We start from the raw sequence: 18,325 nt of genomic DNA, 5'->3' as shown, positions 1-18,325 counted from the left end.
ATATATATATATATATATATATATATATATATATCCTGCCAATTCAAGGTAACCAGAGCTAATATAAATCTATTCACATTAAGCTTTTGTCATTCAGGCTAATGGAAAGAGCTCAGCTCTCAGTTGGTTGCAGGCTCTAGCCAGCAGCTTGACCTCATACTACTTAGCAGAGAAGGAGGGCTGTTTCTGAGACCTGCAGTAAACAGAGCCAGAAGAACCCCAAGAGGATACTTGCCCTTCACTATTTCCTTTTGAAAATAAATTCCTCTTAAACTATTTATTTACCACAATGATTCTTTAAAACACACCATGCTAATTAAATTATAACTTCAACCATGGTTGAGACAGATATTCCTTTCAATAATCTGAGCATTTATTTTTGTGAGGTGTAACCCACATAAACTGTGATCTAGTGTCATAGATCATCCTATAACCATGCCATTTGAGAAAATCTGACACAAGAGCATTGCAAAGAGTCAGCATCAGACTTCATATTATACGCCACAGTCACAATCAGAGTCATTCGACAAAACGGAGGGTTCTTTTAAAGGTGAGGTCTAAGGCCAATACATGGCTAGATCCAGGCCTTGCTGGAAGGGTTATTCTGTTGTTAATTTGTCAAGGCAGAATCAAGTGGAAATATAAATATTTGTTCTGTCTTACTCTTTCCACTTCCATTCTGCCTGCTACAACACCTAGGAAGGGGAGAAGAGAAGGAGCAGCAGCTTAGATGGAAATCTCCCAGGCAACAGCAGGCTTTTGCCTTCCAGCTTTAGGTTTGAGATCTCTCTCCTGATTGGTTCTTAGTCTGTTCTTTATTATCATGTACGCATCCCACCAATCAAAGGCAGCCAGAACTAAGATGAGTCAATTCACATAGAATTTCTGCCAGTCAGGCTCCTGGCAGGAGTCCAGCTCTCAGCTGGTTCCAGGCTCTAGACAGGGGCTTGATTGCAAGCTGCTCATCAGAGAAGGATGGCTGCTCTTGCGACCTGCATCAGACAGAGCCACAAGACACTCAGCATTTGCAGGAATGTGATGGGATTTCCTATAGTCAGAGTCACCTGTTCCTGTTATCTCTGCTTGGAATTATTGAATCCTGCTTTGGCTTTAAGACTGATTATTTCTGATGCAAGTTTGTAGCAAGGATGATTCACTTCAGCCTTCTGAATCGTATAGAAACCAGAACCTGCTGTTGTTCCTGTGAAGAACTGCGATATCACGGTCAGTTCTCACTTGTCACTGTGAGCTACTTTGAGAGCTTTAAGTGATAACATTTGCTAACATTCGCTTTAATAGAACCGGGGACCTCAGACAGCTAAGAAATTTAGTGCAGTTACACTGACTGGAACTGGGTTCACATGCTTTGTTTGTTTGTTTGTTTGTTTGTTTGTTTCTTTGTTTTTGCATAGTCTGTAGAATGAGAGAGGCTCAGTGATGTCACTTAATGATTGTACCTCTGTTTTCCTTAGACTCTGGTCAGGAGGGAGATTTTCTCCATGTGGATATCTAGAAGTATTATACTGATGACATTAGAAATGACTCTGGAATATTAGTCTGAAGGGTGAGTGTACTTCATTTTTTTAATGATAATATTGAGGCTTTTTTCACATGACTATACAACATGAAATTATAATCATAGTGGATAAATTAATTTTGTTAAATTGCTGAAATTTCATTTAATCATTTTTAAGAAACACACTGATTGTACTACCTGATTCTCTGTGCTTATTCCTGAGAAATGGGAACTAATGGAGGAAAAACCATTTATTCTACTAATAATAGGGTTTAGATTTGGAAACTTTATATCAGAATCTATTATATTCTGTGGCTCACATCAGATGTTCTCTGTGACTATGTGTTCTGTTATTATTCATATGCTAGAATTATTTCACATTGTATACTGCTGAATGCGACAGAGTAGGATTTGCAGTCTCAACTGATGAAACAAGGGATTGGCAGGCAAAAGCAGTTAGTATAACAGAACGTCATACTTGTATGGGAAGATCCCAGTGAAATACCCAGAAAGAATGTAACATGCCTGATTTTTATTGCTTCATGCCAATAAATGTTCATGAAGCAATAAAAATATCCCAGCACACTGTGAGTGCATACTGATCAGTGTTACAACTTTTAATTAGTTGTTATCTATAATATAGTTAGAAAAGTAACTTATCACCTAGAGACTACTAGGGTAATTATAGCTGTCCTGGCTCATAGGTCTCACTGCTAAGATCATGATAGCACATATTTAGTCTCTTCAAATTTGTATAATTGGAGCTTTACTTTCTTTCTTATGTATTTCATTTCATAAATAAGTCCTGGGTAATAGACAACCAAACCCAAAATATACCTCCATTAGTTGTTTTTAAATTGGTAATTATTCTTTGTATACACATAATTCTTGATGTAGATGGGTTCACTACGGTCTAGCATGTTATCCAGTATATATTCATCTATAAATCTGGTGATCCACATGCTTATTCTCGGTTCTTGTTAGCTTTGGTTAACTTGATACAACACAGACATATTTTGGAAAGTGAATATCAAATGAAGAAATTTGTTTACCAATTTGACCCTTGTGGAATTTACTTTGGAGTGTTTTCAAAATTAATGATTGATGTGAGAGAGCCCAGTTTATTTGGAGAAATTTCTATTCTGGGCAGATGGTCCCAGATTATATAAGACAGCAAATTATTTGGCTCAGAGTGGCCAGGCCAATAAGCTATATACTGTGGACTCCTCTTAGTTCCAGCATCCAGGTTGCTGCCATGAGATGTTGTTGTGATTTCCTTACTACAACCTGTAAGATAAACAAACCATTGCATCAGGAATTTGCTTTTAGTACTGGTATTCATTATGGCAATAGAGAAGAAATAAAGCCAGGAATATAATCATACAGAAATACAAATGAGTAGAAAATCCTGCAAAGATGTCATGTAGATCTGCACAGAAAGAAATCCTCTTACTAAGGAATGTTGCCAAATTGTTCAGAAGATAGAAATTAAAGATTCAGGTATTAAGAGGAGCTCAGGAGGAGGTATTGAGTGTTTAGTCCCTATAAATTACACTCTGATAAAATAAAAGATGTGATTGAACATAACGAACTAAAGCACATGTGACAATCTACCACAGTAGGATGTCTGTTCTTAAGAAATTAAGGAAATTACCTGTTTTAAACATTTGATGATGACAACAGGTTGATTGACAAGCCACCATCCTCTACTGTGAATAGAATAGAGCATCTAAAGAATACACGAGCAAAGTATCTTTGATAAACTCTTGCCATTGAATGTATTAACTCATTTTAGGCTGAATTAAAATGCTGTTTAAATGATTGCACCCACATTGCTACAAAGAGTGTCAGAAAAGGAGTTGATGTCAGAAAAAGAATTGATTGTGGTTGCATGGTTGAATAGATAGTATAGCTCAGGAGAACATAACTCATGTTTTCAGCATGAATAGAGGCTTTCAAATTAAAATTTTTTGGTGTGAAAACCAACCTGCAGTCTCTATAGAACTGTTTCCACAGTTCTTACCATTTTTTAAATCTAAGACATTTATATATATTTTCAAAATTGGCTTTTTAAATTTATATACTGTGTGTTTCTTTCAGAGGACAGTGTTATGGAATCAGTTACTTCCTTCTATCATGAGTTTTTTTTAAATGAAATTGAATCATCAAACATGGTTTTAGGGAACCTAATTTTCTTGTCCTCTCTCAATGGCACTTTCAGACATGCCTGGATTTTTTAAAGTTTTCAGATTATTATTATTATTTTATTATTATTACATCTTATTTTTACAGTCCAGTCATTATCTCTGTCCTGGTTCACTCTTTGACTGTTCCTTATCCCATTCCTCCTCCCCCGCGGTCTTTAAGAGGGTGTCCCCAGCACTCCTACTCCCATCCTCCAGACCTCCCAATTCCCTGGGGCCTTAAGTCTCCGGAGGGTTAGGTATATCTTCTCTCACTGAGAGAATATGCAGTCCTCTGCTATATATGTGTTGGGGCCTCATCTCAGCTAGTGTTAGTATCATGCTGCCTGGTTGGTGGCTCGGTGTCTGAGAGATCTCAGGCTAGTTGAGACAGCTGCTCTTGCAATGCTGTTGCCATCCTCCTCATGCTTCTTTTAGCATATAAATATGTTAAATATGTTTATTTATTTGTGACCAGTAGTATTAAAGCAGATATCAATGTGACTATTTTGAATTGGTTTGCTTTGTTTTTCTTGTCCATGGACCTTTCTAGAACACTAGTATATATTTATCCATAGAATAGAGGATGCTACTGTTAAATGTTTTTCAGATTTATTCTGTTTTCTTGAAAGTTTAGGCCACATTATCACTATCAACAATATACAATAATTTTCAAAGGATTACTTTGGAGTAAAAATTATATAATATGTTTTGAAAAATTAAATTTGCAGAACAAATACAATGAATAAATTACTAAGATAATTTTCAACAGAAGTAAGGACTGTGAGGAGGGATATAGAAGGCTTAAGTGACAACCAATACCCATACCCAAACCCCATCCCCAAAACATTACAGTCTAAAGAGAAAGCCATCAAAGAAGACTATTCATTTTTTAAATTAATCTTTCTATTCATTTATATCTCAAATGATATCCAACTTCCTGGATACCCCTCCACAAATCCCCCATCCCACATTTGCCCTCTCTTTCTTCCTCTTTCCTCATGAGTGTGATCCCTCATTGTCCATACTCTCCCACCCTACCACTCCAGTGTCTCCTGGAGCAACAAACCTCCATAGGACCAAGGGCCTCCACTCCCATTGATGTCAGACAATGTTTGACATTCTCTGCTACATATGTATTTAGAGCCATGGGTCCCTCCCTGTACACTCTGCGATTGGTGGTCCAGTCCCTCAGAGCACTAGGTGGTCCGGCCAGCCTATGCTGTTTTTCCTGTGTCATTGCAATCCCCCTCTGCTACTCCAGTTCTTCTGCCAGCTCTCTCACCAGGGTCCCTGAGCTTAATCTGAGTATTGGCTCCAAGCATCCACAACTGCATTGATCATTTGCTTGTGGAACCTCCCAAGGAACAGCCACACCAGGTTCCTGTTAGTAAGTGCCTCTTGGAAATGGTAATAGTGTTGGGTTTGGTGTCTGCAGACAGGATGGATCCCCAGGTGGGGCAGTCCCAAGATGGCCCTTCCTTCAGTCTCTGCTCTATTTTTTGCCTATCTTGCCCATTACCTTTCAAATATTACAACAATAAAAATGTTCTTTGTACTTTAGGATATTATTACCTACTGGAGTGCATTTTCTTCATTGCTCTCCAGAGATTCGGGTACTGAGTTACTAGAACAACAAATGAAAGAGGTATGGACAGACACACATAAATTTAAAAGTGGGAATTAAGTAGTATTTGCTTGCTCTAATGGAAAGCAACAACTGTACCTGGAACATCAGGTAACTTATTTTACAAGGCAGTTTATAGTGTACAGCTGAACAACGAGGCAAATTTAGATAATCTTGGGAAGGGTTCTCTGTAGGGAAACAGTTTCAGTTTGCAGCTCTCCTGGAAGCAGGGATATTTTATTGGTATTTTCTACTTACATTGACAACATTTAAACACCTACATGATTCAGTCTTTGCCATCCCAGTGAGCCTTACTTTGGAAAGTTTATATAAATCCCATGGGTCTGAGCCACTAGGTTCTAGACAAGACTGAACTAGGTCAGATAATATACACTAACTTAGATCTTCTGCCAATCTCAAAAACTTTGTAATTCATCTTTCCTTATATGTAGAGCAACATGTATACTAGGGTTAGGTATAGGTTTGTACACTGGGCAGGTATGTGCACACATTTCTGAACATGGGTTTAGAAATTATAAGTCTATGTTATATGTCTTCCATTATTGCTCTTTGTATTATTTTTTGAAATAGAATTTCTGACTGAAATGGAGTTAATTATTTTTGATAGACCAGCTGTTCTACGACCCTTAAAGAACTCTTTATTCATCTTCCAAGTGATAGTATACAGTCTTACACTACTGCTATGCTTGACTTAATTTTATGTGCTTATGAGGCCTGCTCCTAGATCTTTATAGTTGTACTATGTGCATTATCCTAACTGGGGCATCTCTACAACCCCCTTTATAGTATGTGTGTTATAAATCTATTAAATTTTGTCCTTAGCTGTTTTGATAGTTTTGTTTTTCAAATTCTTCACGTAGATTTGGGAAATATTATTATGTCTACATTTACTCTAAATGAATTGCATTAATTATTTAAATATTTCAATAATTATTCAGTGAATTCATTGAAAATGTTCAGATATAGAACTGGGAGAACAATGTTTTGAATGTGGAAAGGACCATGTTTTGATTTTCAAGTTCAGACATCATCCTTGGCCATAATTCCCATCAATATTCCTGACCAGAAAACCTGTATATAATCTGTATGTGGCTTTGATCACAGCATGACATGTTAATTATACAAGTTATGCAAAATATACAGTAAATCAAAGGACATATCAGGGTTAGAACCACAATATAGAAAATGACACTAGAGGAGAATATGACTTTATTGGTAGTTTTAGAAAACTGTTTCAGTTTACACAGACATACTCTGTTTAATAGTCAGTTTCCTAGATATTGAATTATGAAACTATATATATCATTTTAAAACTCTAAATATTTCTAAGAGCTCATGAAAGTAATATAATTTATAAATGAACTAATTTGGTAGCATTTCCCTCTTTAAACACATGTAAAAAAAATCTATGCATCAGACACTGACTAGAAATATTAAAAGACCAGATCATCTTTCATAATAACCCCTATTTCAATGTAATATACACCTTCATGAGAGAAACTATTTGACCATTAGTACTCTTTGCCTAATCTTACATCCTTATCACACACTTAATTTGTAGTTGCAATAATCTTCCTGGATTTGGTTACAGAGAGCCAAATTTCCACTACATAGATGCACTTGAAGTGGTCGTTGTGAACAGTCATTCCTCTTCTCAATCCCTATTTATATTGAACTTGGATCTTGATGCCATGTTCTAATAATAACTAAATCTAGTGACACTATAATAACTAAGTCTAGAGGTGCACTATCTGGGAAGTGGAAATCTTGTTTAAATTTCTCTGTTTCTTAATCTTTTCTAGCACTAAAAATATGTGATACTAAGCTTCCTTTGATTTCAAGGTGAACAAGGCAGAAATTCTAATGGATACAATGTGAGTGGGTTAGGATGAAAAGGTCTGTGCTGTATAGGGAAAGTTTGTAGGATGCTAGGACATTGGAGGGTCTTTGTTTTTTAGGAACCCAGAAGAATACTAGAGGCATTTTCTTTCTATTCCTTATATATCTCAAGAAAAGAAGCAAAAATATGTTTAGTATTATCATTAAAGTTTTGAAGTCTAGCTGGGAGCCTCTGTATTCATCTGTATGTGAAGTCCACATGTGTATGAACTCTGAAGAGGGAAATTGTATAGGAGAATCAGGGTCTCTTTGGCTGTACTGTCTGGCATATGACAACTAAAACCTTACATGTGTCCCCTATACACATATGGCCTTTCTCTGTTGTGGACTTTTTCTTATCCTAATGTGAGTGGAAAGGCAGACCTTCCTTACATCTCTCCTATGGAGAAAATTATTGTTTATTTGTTTACTTTATTTTCTGAGATTTAACATAATTTAATTATTTCCCATTGTGATGTACTAAATTTATAACCCAGCCCCAATGAAATGATTTTCATGTTGTCTTTTCACGGCAATAGAACTCTAACTAAGATATCTATACTTCTCTTCCCTCCCTCCCTCCATCCATCAAAAATAATTGTACTTGCTTTTTCATATTAATGACCTGGTTTTTCTTTTTTCATTAATTGTTGTAACATGGATATTTGTATGAATGTATATGTGTATATATTGTGTACATGTATATATAAATACATATATATATATATGTGTGTGTATGTATATATTTAATTTTAAAGAGATTTTTTTCATGCAATACATCCCAACCACAGTTTTCACTCCCTCCAGCATCCCCTGACCCCCCCTCTAACGTAGATCCACTCTTCCTCTGTCTATTTTCAGAAAAGATAAGTTTTCCAAGAGACAGCAACAAAACACTATAAAACAAAATACAATAGGACAAGGGGAAAATCTTCACACTTAGGCTGGACAAGGAGGATAAGTTTCCCAAGAGCAGAAAAAAGAGTCAAAGACACACACACTCCCATAGTTAGGAATCCTACCATACACCAAGCTAATAGGCACAACATATACAGACAACCAAGTACAGACTTCTGCAGCCTACCCATTTGCCACTTCAGTCTTGCTGAGCCTTCATATGTACTGATTCTTCAGTACAGCTTAGTTGTTTCATTAGGCCATGCTCTTCTTATAACATCCATTCCTTCTGACTCCTACAATCATTCGGACTTCTCTTGCATTGTCTTCCCTGAGCTCCAAAGGGAGTGAACTGATGGAGACCTACAATGTAGACTCCCTCTCTGCCTAATGTCTGGTGTGGGCCTCAGCATCCATTCTTATCTGCTGCTGGATAAAGCCTCTTTGATGATAGCTGGTCAAGGCATTGACCTATAACAAAATATAATTAAGAATCATTTTCTTTATTTTTAGAATAGTTCTGTTTCATCTGTGGGTAAACTACCAAGAGTGCAAGTGCAGGTGCTGACTTCAAAGGAGATCAGAAAATACTGTTTTATATGTATATTTGCTGAATTATTTGTATTAATTATTAAAATATGTCATTTATTAATCATCCTTAATGGTCAGGAAGAGAAACTTAAAAACAATCATTTGGGCTGGAAGGTGACTTTATGCCACTGAATCAGATCTCAGCTTGGACACAGTCCACATCTACCTAATGGAACATAAAGACTGTAATTGCCATGTATATTTGAGAGCAAAACAATATGGTAAATTTATTATGTACAATCAAAATATACTTTAAGAAATAGTATGCTGTATTAATTAGGGTTTCTATTGCTGTGAAGAGACACCATGACCAAGGCAACTCATTTAATGGACAACATTTAATTGGGGTTAGCTTACAGGTTCAGAGGTTCAGTTCATTATCATCAAGGCAAGAAACCTGGCAGTGTCCAGGCAGGCATGTTGCTGGAGGAGCTGAGGGTTTTACATCTTCTTTCAAAGGCAAACGGAGAATATTAGCTTTCAAGCAGCTAGGAAAAAATGTCAAAGTCCACCCCTACCATGACACACTTCTTCCAACAAGGCTGGACCTCCTAATTGTGCCACACCCTGGGCCAATCATATTCAAATTTCCACAGTCCAATCCATGCCCCTCATACTCTTACTGAAACACATGAGTCTATGGGGCCATACCTAAACATAGATTGAATGCAAAATATATTTAGTCCAGCTGAAAAGTCCCATATACTGTAACAGTCTCAACAATGTTACAAGTCCAAAGTCAATCCCTTATAACATCAAAATCTAAGGGCAGATCACATACATCCAACATTACAGGATATGCATTACCCCTCCAAAACACCACAGTGAAGAAATACTGGGAAAAAATCAAGACCAAAAACCAGCTGGGGAAATTTCAAACTCTGTTTTTCCATATCTGATATGAAAATACTCACTTTAATATCCTTTTACACTAAATTCAAATTTGATGACAACCCATTCCTTTTTCTTTGGCTGGGTTCCATTAACTGTTAGCAGATTTTCTCAGTGGGTATCCCATGACTCTGGCACCTTTAACATCGTGGTATCTGCAAGTCAACTTCGACTTCACAGCTTCTTGTTACAATGTATGGGATCCACATATGATCTTCTGGGCTCCTCCAAAGGAGTTGGGTCACGTCTTCAGCTCTGCCTTCTGTAGCACCCTAGGTTCTGGTTGACTCTACTCTACTTTTCCTGGTCTCCTTTGTGGTCATCCCATTATATTGGCATCTCTAATTTATGGTGCCAAGCCTTAACTTTTTTGCATGACCCCTTCAGTTCTGGGCTGTCAACTGCAAATAGGGCTGAACTTTCTCCAATGGCCTTCCCTGTCCTCTCTCAGTGCCAAGCTTAAGATCCTCTCATTGACCTCTTTATTCCTTCAAAACCAGTACTACCTGTGTGATTAGTACACATTACCAAGTCCAAATGAAACACAGGGTACAACTTTGGCTATCTCTGGAACACAAGGTTCTTTGTACTCTCATAAAACCCTTCCCAAAAGATTTCACCTCAGAGATGCTGGTCTCTTTTTAATTGCCACTAATTTCTTAGCTCCAGCTAACCAGCATCAATTGTCTTAGTAGTCCCTTCTATTTTTGAAATTAAAGCCAGAGCTACATACCCCAAAGGTACCTAGTTCTGCTTCTTGCTAGTGCTGGACAGCCTGTTTGTTCTCTTACATTATCACCAGGTTTCTGTTTTCTAATTCCTGAAGTGCCTAAACTTAGCTGTAGATCGACTTTGAACTCAGAGATCTGGATGACTCTGTCTCTTGGATGCTGGGATTAATGGTGTGTACCACTGTGCCTGGATTTAATCTTTTCTTCTCTTAGAAATTGCTTTTCACCAGGCTGGCCTTGAATTCTGAGATCTGTTTGCCACTGTCCCCTTTTATTAAGGTGTGTGCCACTATGCCTGGGCCTAAGCTTTTCATGGCTACCCTTCAAGGTACTCCAGAGTAACAGAATTAATAGAATGATTATTAGAAGGAAATCTACCATTACTATTATCTTTAATTGAGTTTTTCAAATTTGGATAGATGAAATATTTTTTCTCACTATGTTATAGGATCAGTTTTCATTAAAACTATATCAGTGGGCTACTCCAGTAAATCCTGAAGATTACTTTTAAACTCACTGAGGCCAACTATTTTACCTCATATGCTCAGAAATTGCAGGCCATTCACTGGGACATTTGAATTATATAAACTGAACATCCAAAAATTTTGTTCTTTCCTATACATGTATCATCTGCACATATTTTTCATTATTTAAGAGGATCTCCACATACCCTAACCTTCCTTGTCAAAAAATTTAACTCACTTGAGAGTGAAAGACTTACACAAGTTTTCCTGTGAGTTCACTGTACAATAACCATACCTGTTTGTTACATCTCCTCATTTTTCAGCTCTTACATCCTCCCAATGTTTCCATTTTTATTTCAAGTCACTCTGTTTTACTAATTAATATCAATATAAAAACAATCACAAAGTTAAGGAGACTTGCAGACACATAGGTATACAGGTAAAGAAGTAATTTAATTGACATACAAGATTAATATTTTTAGAAGATATTTCTAAGAGAAATGAAGACCAGTGGTTGATATCTAAATGAGACAATAATAGAAAGACTTCTAAGATTTTTGGAAGTACTTTTTATATAATTCAAATATTCTAGCGAATGGCCTACCATTTCTGAGCATATGAGGCAAAATTGAAGCATTTGAGCATTTAAAATATTTAACCCAAGATAACTTTGGGTTAGAATACTAGATTTGCACTATTCCATCTCTAAATAAGTCTAGAAAAATTTCAAATTTGTTTCTCCATGGCTTAGTCTTTTGTTATCCCCAGGAAATAGTATCATATTTTATTCAGATGACCAAACTGCCTCGAGTTAACTTTGTGGGGATTCTTATCCCTCATGTTAGAAAAACTCTACTCAAGCTAATGTACCTGAATGACAAATGTGGGAAAATACTTGGGTATGACAATGACTGTCCAGAATTCTTCAGAGCGGCTTCTGAATGAGAGGGCCAAGAATTACACCATAACTAATACAGTTGGAGCAACTGTTCATTTTCAAGTTTTTACTGAAGTAAATAGGAGTATTGCTCTCTCATGGAGTTGTGAGGTTTGCTATTCTATGTCTGTTTGGATATTTCTACTTAATAATTAAGGGAGGAGGGACATAATAGGAAATAGAAGACACAGAAGCAGTATTTTTCATGAGTCAGAGAGGGCAGATCTCCCCTTGATACAACTGATAAGTGTCAAATTGGACAATAACTCTTCTGCTTTATTCCTTATTCCAGAGTCAGTTCCTGGCACAATCAGTTCCTCAAATATGAGATGTGAATAGCTGAGTGTAAGTCCTCAAGTTTAGGCTGCCTGACAATCAGGGGAGAACTACAAATATTAATCTCTTCAATTTAGGGTTTTTTTATATTTTGATGGATGAACTTCTCTTTCTTCAACATAAAGTAGTCTTGAAGATTTCCCATGTAATGAAAATAGATTATACTAAGTTTTCTTTGATTTTGAGCTATGCTGGTAGGTCCTGAAATCCAAGAGGTGGAGATTTGAGTAAAGTAAGAAGGAAGGTTCTGTTTCTGTGTAGGAAACTTTTCTTGGGGACTTTTATGCCTGAAATTTAAGTATTTGTTGAGAAATCATTGGGATATTAAAACCAAGTTCTTTGATTTCTTAGGGATATGAGGAAAATCAACATGATAATGCTGCCTCAAAGGCTTATGATAATGGTACTGATAGTCTAGTCAAGGACTTGTGTCATTTATTTTCTGTGGACTCTATATAGTAAGTGAAGTATGCCCTTTGAGAGAGGTACTTGGTATAGCAGAAGCAGGGCATGTTTGCCTGGACTATCTGGCAGATTACATTAATCAGCCTTATCTACAGCAAGTTCTATCCTTTATTTTATGTACAAAGAGATTTGTTCCTCTTGCCAAAGACACTCTATTCCATAAATTTCCATGAAGATTTTTGGAGAAGGGAAGATAATGCTAAGAAAAATAACTATAGGGCCTAATGTAAAGCTCAGAGGTAGAAAACTTGACAGGAAGCCCTATGTTCTCTCTGAAACTAAACTTCTGTCAATCTAAGGGGAAATAGGATACTTAAGAGTTCCCCCAGCTTTTTCACTTTAACTTTAAGATGGCTGATTCGTGGAAGCACCTGCTGATTTTACCCAGCTCAGAGAAAGCTTCTAGACAATCACTTGGCAGTAACAAACAGGAAATAAATAAAGGGTTCTGCCTGCTTGGGTGGGAGGCTTGAATTTTAAGACCTCCCTGTGTCCTAATGCTTATTCTTTCTTCCTAACATCTCCAACCAACGTATATTTTTAAAGTAGAGACATAATGTACTATTACTTTTCTACATGCTGCTGGCTTTGAATTCTAGCCCATCAGAGACTGAGGCTTTGCCCTTTTGTTTTTATTTTTCAGTTTCTGTGACATAACCAAGTTGAATATTCTAGTATTAATAAAATTCAAATTAAGTAAATAAATCACTGAGTCATCACTTATTTGTTCACAGATTAAGAGAATTAGGGCACAAGGTGACACATATTTCCTGGCTCTTGGCTTGATTTTCTTCTCTTCTCTTTTTTTCTTTTCTTTTCTTTTCCTTTTTGCCTTTCTTTCTTTCCTCCTTTTTTCTTTCTTTCTTTTTTCTTTCTTTCTTTCTTTCTTTCCTTCTTTCTTTTTCTCTTTATTTCTTTCTCTCTTTCATGGTTTATCTTAAAAAAGCAAGGGACAGTTAAGAATTATTTAACATCACTGTACTTGGATAAAGAAAGCATTTTCAGAAGATGTTCTATACACACCAGATATGGACATCAGTTGTAGAAATAGCCACTCGGTTCTGGAGTATCAGGAGAACCATAAGGGGTTAAACACTAGGACTCTGAAATAATAATGTATTCATTTGAGCACCTGGGCAGATTCTTTTTCTAATATCTTGATTCTTATGGCTTAGTGTCATGTGTAGCATCTAGTTTTCTTTCTCATTCTCAAATACTTATCTAATTTATTTAGTATCCCTAACATTGCCTCTCTTCTTGTCTGTATAACTTCTCAGGTAATGAGTAATCAGTGTTATACTAATGGTACATAGAATCCTTGCAGATATCTACAGGCCATGCCATGGATCCTTCTATCCTGATAATCCTTGGGATTGTCACCTTCTCCACATACATATACATTTTGATACACCCTCTCAGTATAGCTGCTTGGGTCTCATTGTTACAATTCCACTTAAGAGTGATTGCTTTCTGTATAGCTGCTACTCTGTCCAACCTTGAACACTTTATTCATGGTTATGTAGTAAAATATATTAGGAATTAAAGTTATTAATATGAAATTTATCTTGAAACCTGAACAGTTGTAAACAAATATCAGTTGCCTGAAAGCCAGCCAACCATGTATATGAAACTTTAGTGATTAATTTTGAAAGGATCAGTGATCTCCTTGTAGCTAGTTCCTGTTGCTTTGTTTGATTCTCAGTGCATGGACACAGGTGTGAAGCTAACCATGTTAGCAGCTCCCTCCCAGAAAGACCAGCAACGTGTCCATCTGGGGACGAGACAGGAATGTAATGAACACCAAATAGAAACTTACAAGGGAATAATAATCAACCCTGCCAGCCAGATGTGGCTAATAATTCAAATCCCTTGGATTCTACAAATGACATCCTTACACAGGACTAACCTCTAAGCCATGCAATATCTTTGGAAGTATAGTTGTACCAGGTTATGAAAGATCATCTAAGCTTTGTTTGTTGATGATTTCCATGTCCACATAGAAGAGCAAGAAGAGTAACAGGATTCTTACTTGGGAGTCAAGCCTCTCTCCAACCTATTGCATGCATATCTGTCTAAATTAAAATTAAAATTGTCTTGAAAACAGCAAGATATATACATGTATATATGTAATATATATACATATATATGTAACATATATACATATATATGTATATATATATATATATATATATATATATATATATATATATATATATATGTGTGTGTGTGTGTGTGTGTGTGTGTGTGTGTGTGTGTGTAAATTTTAGTGGAGGACTGTTCTTGAAGGCCATCATCCCATCGGGAAGAAGACTTTTTGGCCCAGCTTACTTTTGATGTTCACACACCCCTGTAACTAGTTTATCACTTGTATATTGGAAATAGGTCCAAGAATCTCATTTTTTCCTCAGAGCAAATTTTGATCCAATTGTAAATTAGTTTACCATTGGAAGCAGTTTTGGGCATCATATACCTCTCTTACCAAGTAAAGGAATATTAGCAGCACTGGGGTATTTGGTCTGTAATGAAAAACCAAGGGTAGCATGAGGAAAGGAAGCTGATGTCATCCTTGACATGATCATTGAGCAGGTTATTGAAATAATGTTGAGTGAAATAGTTTAGTTTGCTTAGAAGATATTTACATAATTCTGCCTATATTCTATTTAAGATCATTAATATTGCAAAGGCATAGCTACTATGTTGCATAATGATGAACAGTATTGTGAAACCACCAAGGTAGGGATGTCTTTTTGGGAAATCATTGTATAGAATTTTTTTTCCTTATTGACCATGGCATTCCCCTACACTGTGGCACAGAATCTTCACGGGGCCAAGGGCCTCTCCTCCCATTAATGATCAACTTTGCAATCCTCTACTATACACATGCTGCCAGAACAATCAGTCCCACCATAAGTGGGAGAGGGTAGGGTAGCAAGCATGGGGTTGGTGTTGTTCTTGTTGTTTTTGTTTGTTTGTTTGTTTGTTTTTTGGATTGGAAACTGGGAAAGGAGAAACCATATGACATGTAAATAAAGAAAATATCTAATAAAAAATATTTCTGATTCAAAAAAAAAAAAGAAATCTCTTTTCTATGTGATAGTTGCAATACTATTTGATAGATACTTGTTTGCTGCCAACACTGTGAGTCTCACATCAGGGAAGAGGTTTCATTGATTACTACTTGAAGTAAAAGGGCTCCTCCTGTCTGTAAAAACAGATTTGTCACTGAGAAAGATGACAGCCCTGAGTGAGACTTTTGGTATTAGTTAGGAAATCTGTGAGGACATTAGGCTGACATCTTTGGTATTTTCTTGTAATATAGTGTGGGGCAGTGGTGTGTTCAGTCAGCCTGGGCCTAGTCAAGTATAAGTCTGGAACACCGGTGAACCAATGGACAATAATTCTGCCTGCAAGGGATGGAAGGAGTTTGCCCTTGCCTCCTGGGACCCTGGCTCCTCTTTCAGTCCCAACCCCTGATAGATGCCCTCATAGGAGAGGTATGAGATATTGGTCAAGCCTTCTTACATGCAAATAAAGACTTTCAGCCCAAACCAATGAGAAATAACTGCTGTCAAAATCTGAATGACCCCCCAAAACTGTATATAAATCCTTTCCAGGGAAGTAAAAGGTGTGAAAGATCTACTCGGTTGTCTGAGCCTTTTTTTCTAAGAACTGTAACACTTGGGGAAGAAGTCTGCTCTCCCAAAATGCAGCCTGAAGCTGTGCCGCACTCCTCACTGGCTATTTGGCCTCTTGTCAGCCCAACCCTACCCTACTCAGTGCAGGGTGGTGCAGAGCAATGGAGTGGCCTGCAAGACATGGGACAGAAGAGATTTATCGTTCCCACCCATGCTCACTTCCCTTCACTAGGGCTCTTGTACCAGGTCAGGCCAGAGATCTCTGTTGAAAGCCTGTGGTACACAGGCCCACAATATAGCAGGTGACTTTGATACAAGAGCATAAATATAGGTGTTTGCTGCTTAATTATTTATTTTATATGTAGATGGACAAAAATAGAAGAAGATACAGATTAGACAAATAGTAAGCACAGCTTGATACTCCAATTCTGGAAACCATGAAAGAATCTTTTATTGATGAGAAAGGGGATGACTTAGAGAAAAAAATGATACTCCTATTTGCTAGGTGACATTTGTAGACAGGAATTCAATGAGCTAACATTAACATGTAATTCTTGATTATGATCAAGTTTCAAAGACAATAATAAAGCAATTAACACAATAATTCCTATAAATAAAGAAAAATTTAACACAGCAAAGAAATTATCTCCCACATGCTGACTCTTTTTGCAGAGAGAAGTTGTGGAGAGGAGGCCTGTCTGAATGTCATGGAAACAGAAATAATCAGTAAAACTATGAATCTGTTAACATTGAGGTAGAAGCTGTACAACCTGAGGTAGTCCAGGGAAATCAATCTCCAGTAGACTGTTTCCTATTTGCTACTAGAGATACTTGTGCATCAACAGAGAAGTGCTCCATGGATTTCACAGAATGGAGTACAATAGAGATAGTCCTGGTATGATGAAGGGAACCAGGTGTCAGGAAAGGAATGTATGATTCCTAGGTCCATGTGGCTAAAGTATAGTCTACAGCAGAGGTAAAAGAAAGAATTAAAATCATTCAGGATCTCTTGACTATCATGAAGATTTGATAGTTTTTGGAGGCTATTTACAGGGCAGTATATTTGTAAAGTTTGAAATAAATTGAGATATATAATTGGCTGAGACCAGCATGCTAAGAATATTTCTATTGAGGAAATAAAGTATGAAGAAGATAAGACAAAAAATAAATAAGAAAAAGTAAACTTGAAGAACTGAAAGTCAAAAGTGGCAAAATTTGTGTTGGTTATGCGTTCCTAGGGGGATGAAGTCCCAATTCTTTGCTACTGGTATTGTGGGAGGATTTAAAGACTGAAAAAATGCATAAAAAGCATCCACAGTAAAGAGATATATAGGACAATAAGTCAATCCATGGTGTAATTATCCCCTGCTATTTTTTGCTTAATACCTTGCTGGGAACAATGCACTCTCTCTGTTACAGTGGAGTAGTGGCCCGACCTTGCCAGCTACAGTCACACTGGTCAGCACTTGCCACTGCAGGAGATATCAGGCACTTGGCTTCAGGGGGCTGGGGGATAAAAGAGGGTAGGGTAGAATCACCTATACCAGGCCAGAGTTTTTGTGATCTGGGCAGCTCAGGTATAGGTGGCTGTCTGCACACTCTGCTCCACTGGAGGGCATCTGGGTCCAAGTCCTTGGGGATGGGGGAGGGGGGGACAGAGATAACAAGACAGCTGCAAGGGGTCTCTTGGCCTCTTGAAAGACAAGGATGAAATTTCCAGCTTCTGGACATCACAGGCTACACTAGATGTCGCAGAGAGGCTGAGAACAAAGGGAGAATAGGGTGGGGAAGGAAGCAGCAGTGTGGCTATTCAGTGCTAGCTTGGGGCAGGAGAGTTCTCAGCCTGGCCTCATGGCTGCATACACTGGGGCCAGGTCATCTAGTTAGAAGGAGGCAATGCATAGTCGTAAGATATTTTATTATAGAAAACAAGAAAAGAGGCCAGCCATGACAACATGGAAAGTGAGAGAAAGGAGAAGAAGGAGAAGAGAGGAGAAGAGGGAGAGAAAGAGGGGAAGGGAGAAGAGGAGGAGAAGGGAGAAAAAGGGATAAGAGATGAAGAAGGCAAGAGAGAGGGGAGGGAGTGTTTTTCCCCCCCTTTATTGTGGGGCTGGGCTACCTATCTGTGGGGTGGGGCATACCTGGCTGTGGTC

At 37.4% G+C, this 18,325-nt stretch overlaps 1 long non-coding RNA gene across 1 annotated transcript in view; it reads left to right on the top strand.

The window, feature by feature from the left end:
• The window catches only part of LOC116102321, a 248,994-nt gene that overhangs the window by 209,546 nt on the left and 21,123 nt on the right, over window positions 1–18,325 (top strand). The window contains exon 30 of the long non-coding RNA XR_004123077.1: window positions 1,473–1,564. This is a non-coding gene — a long non-coding RNA (uncharacterized LOC116102321). The remainder of the gene's footprint in view (window positions 1–1,472; window positions 1,565–18,325) is intronic.

This window comes from Mastomys coucha, unplaced genomic scaffold, assembly GCF_008632895.1.
Source record: "Mastomys coucha isolate ucsf_1 unplaced genomic scaffold, UCSF_Mcou_1 pScaffold21, whole genome shotgun sequence".
Classification (NCBI taxonomy): Eukaryota; Metazoa; Chordata; class Mammalia; order Rodentia; family Muridae; genus Mastomys; species Mastomys coucha.
This window is presented reverse-complemented; position numbering and strand designations above follow the sequence as displayed.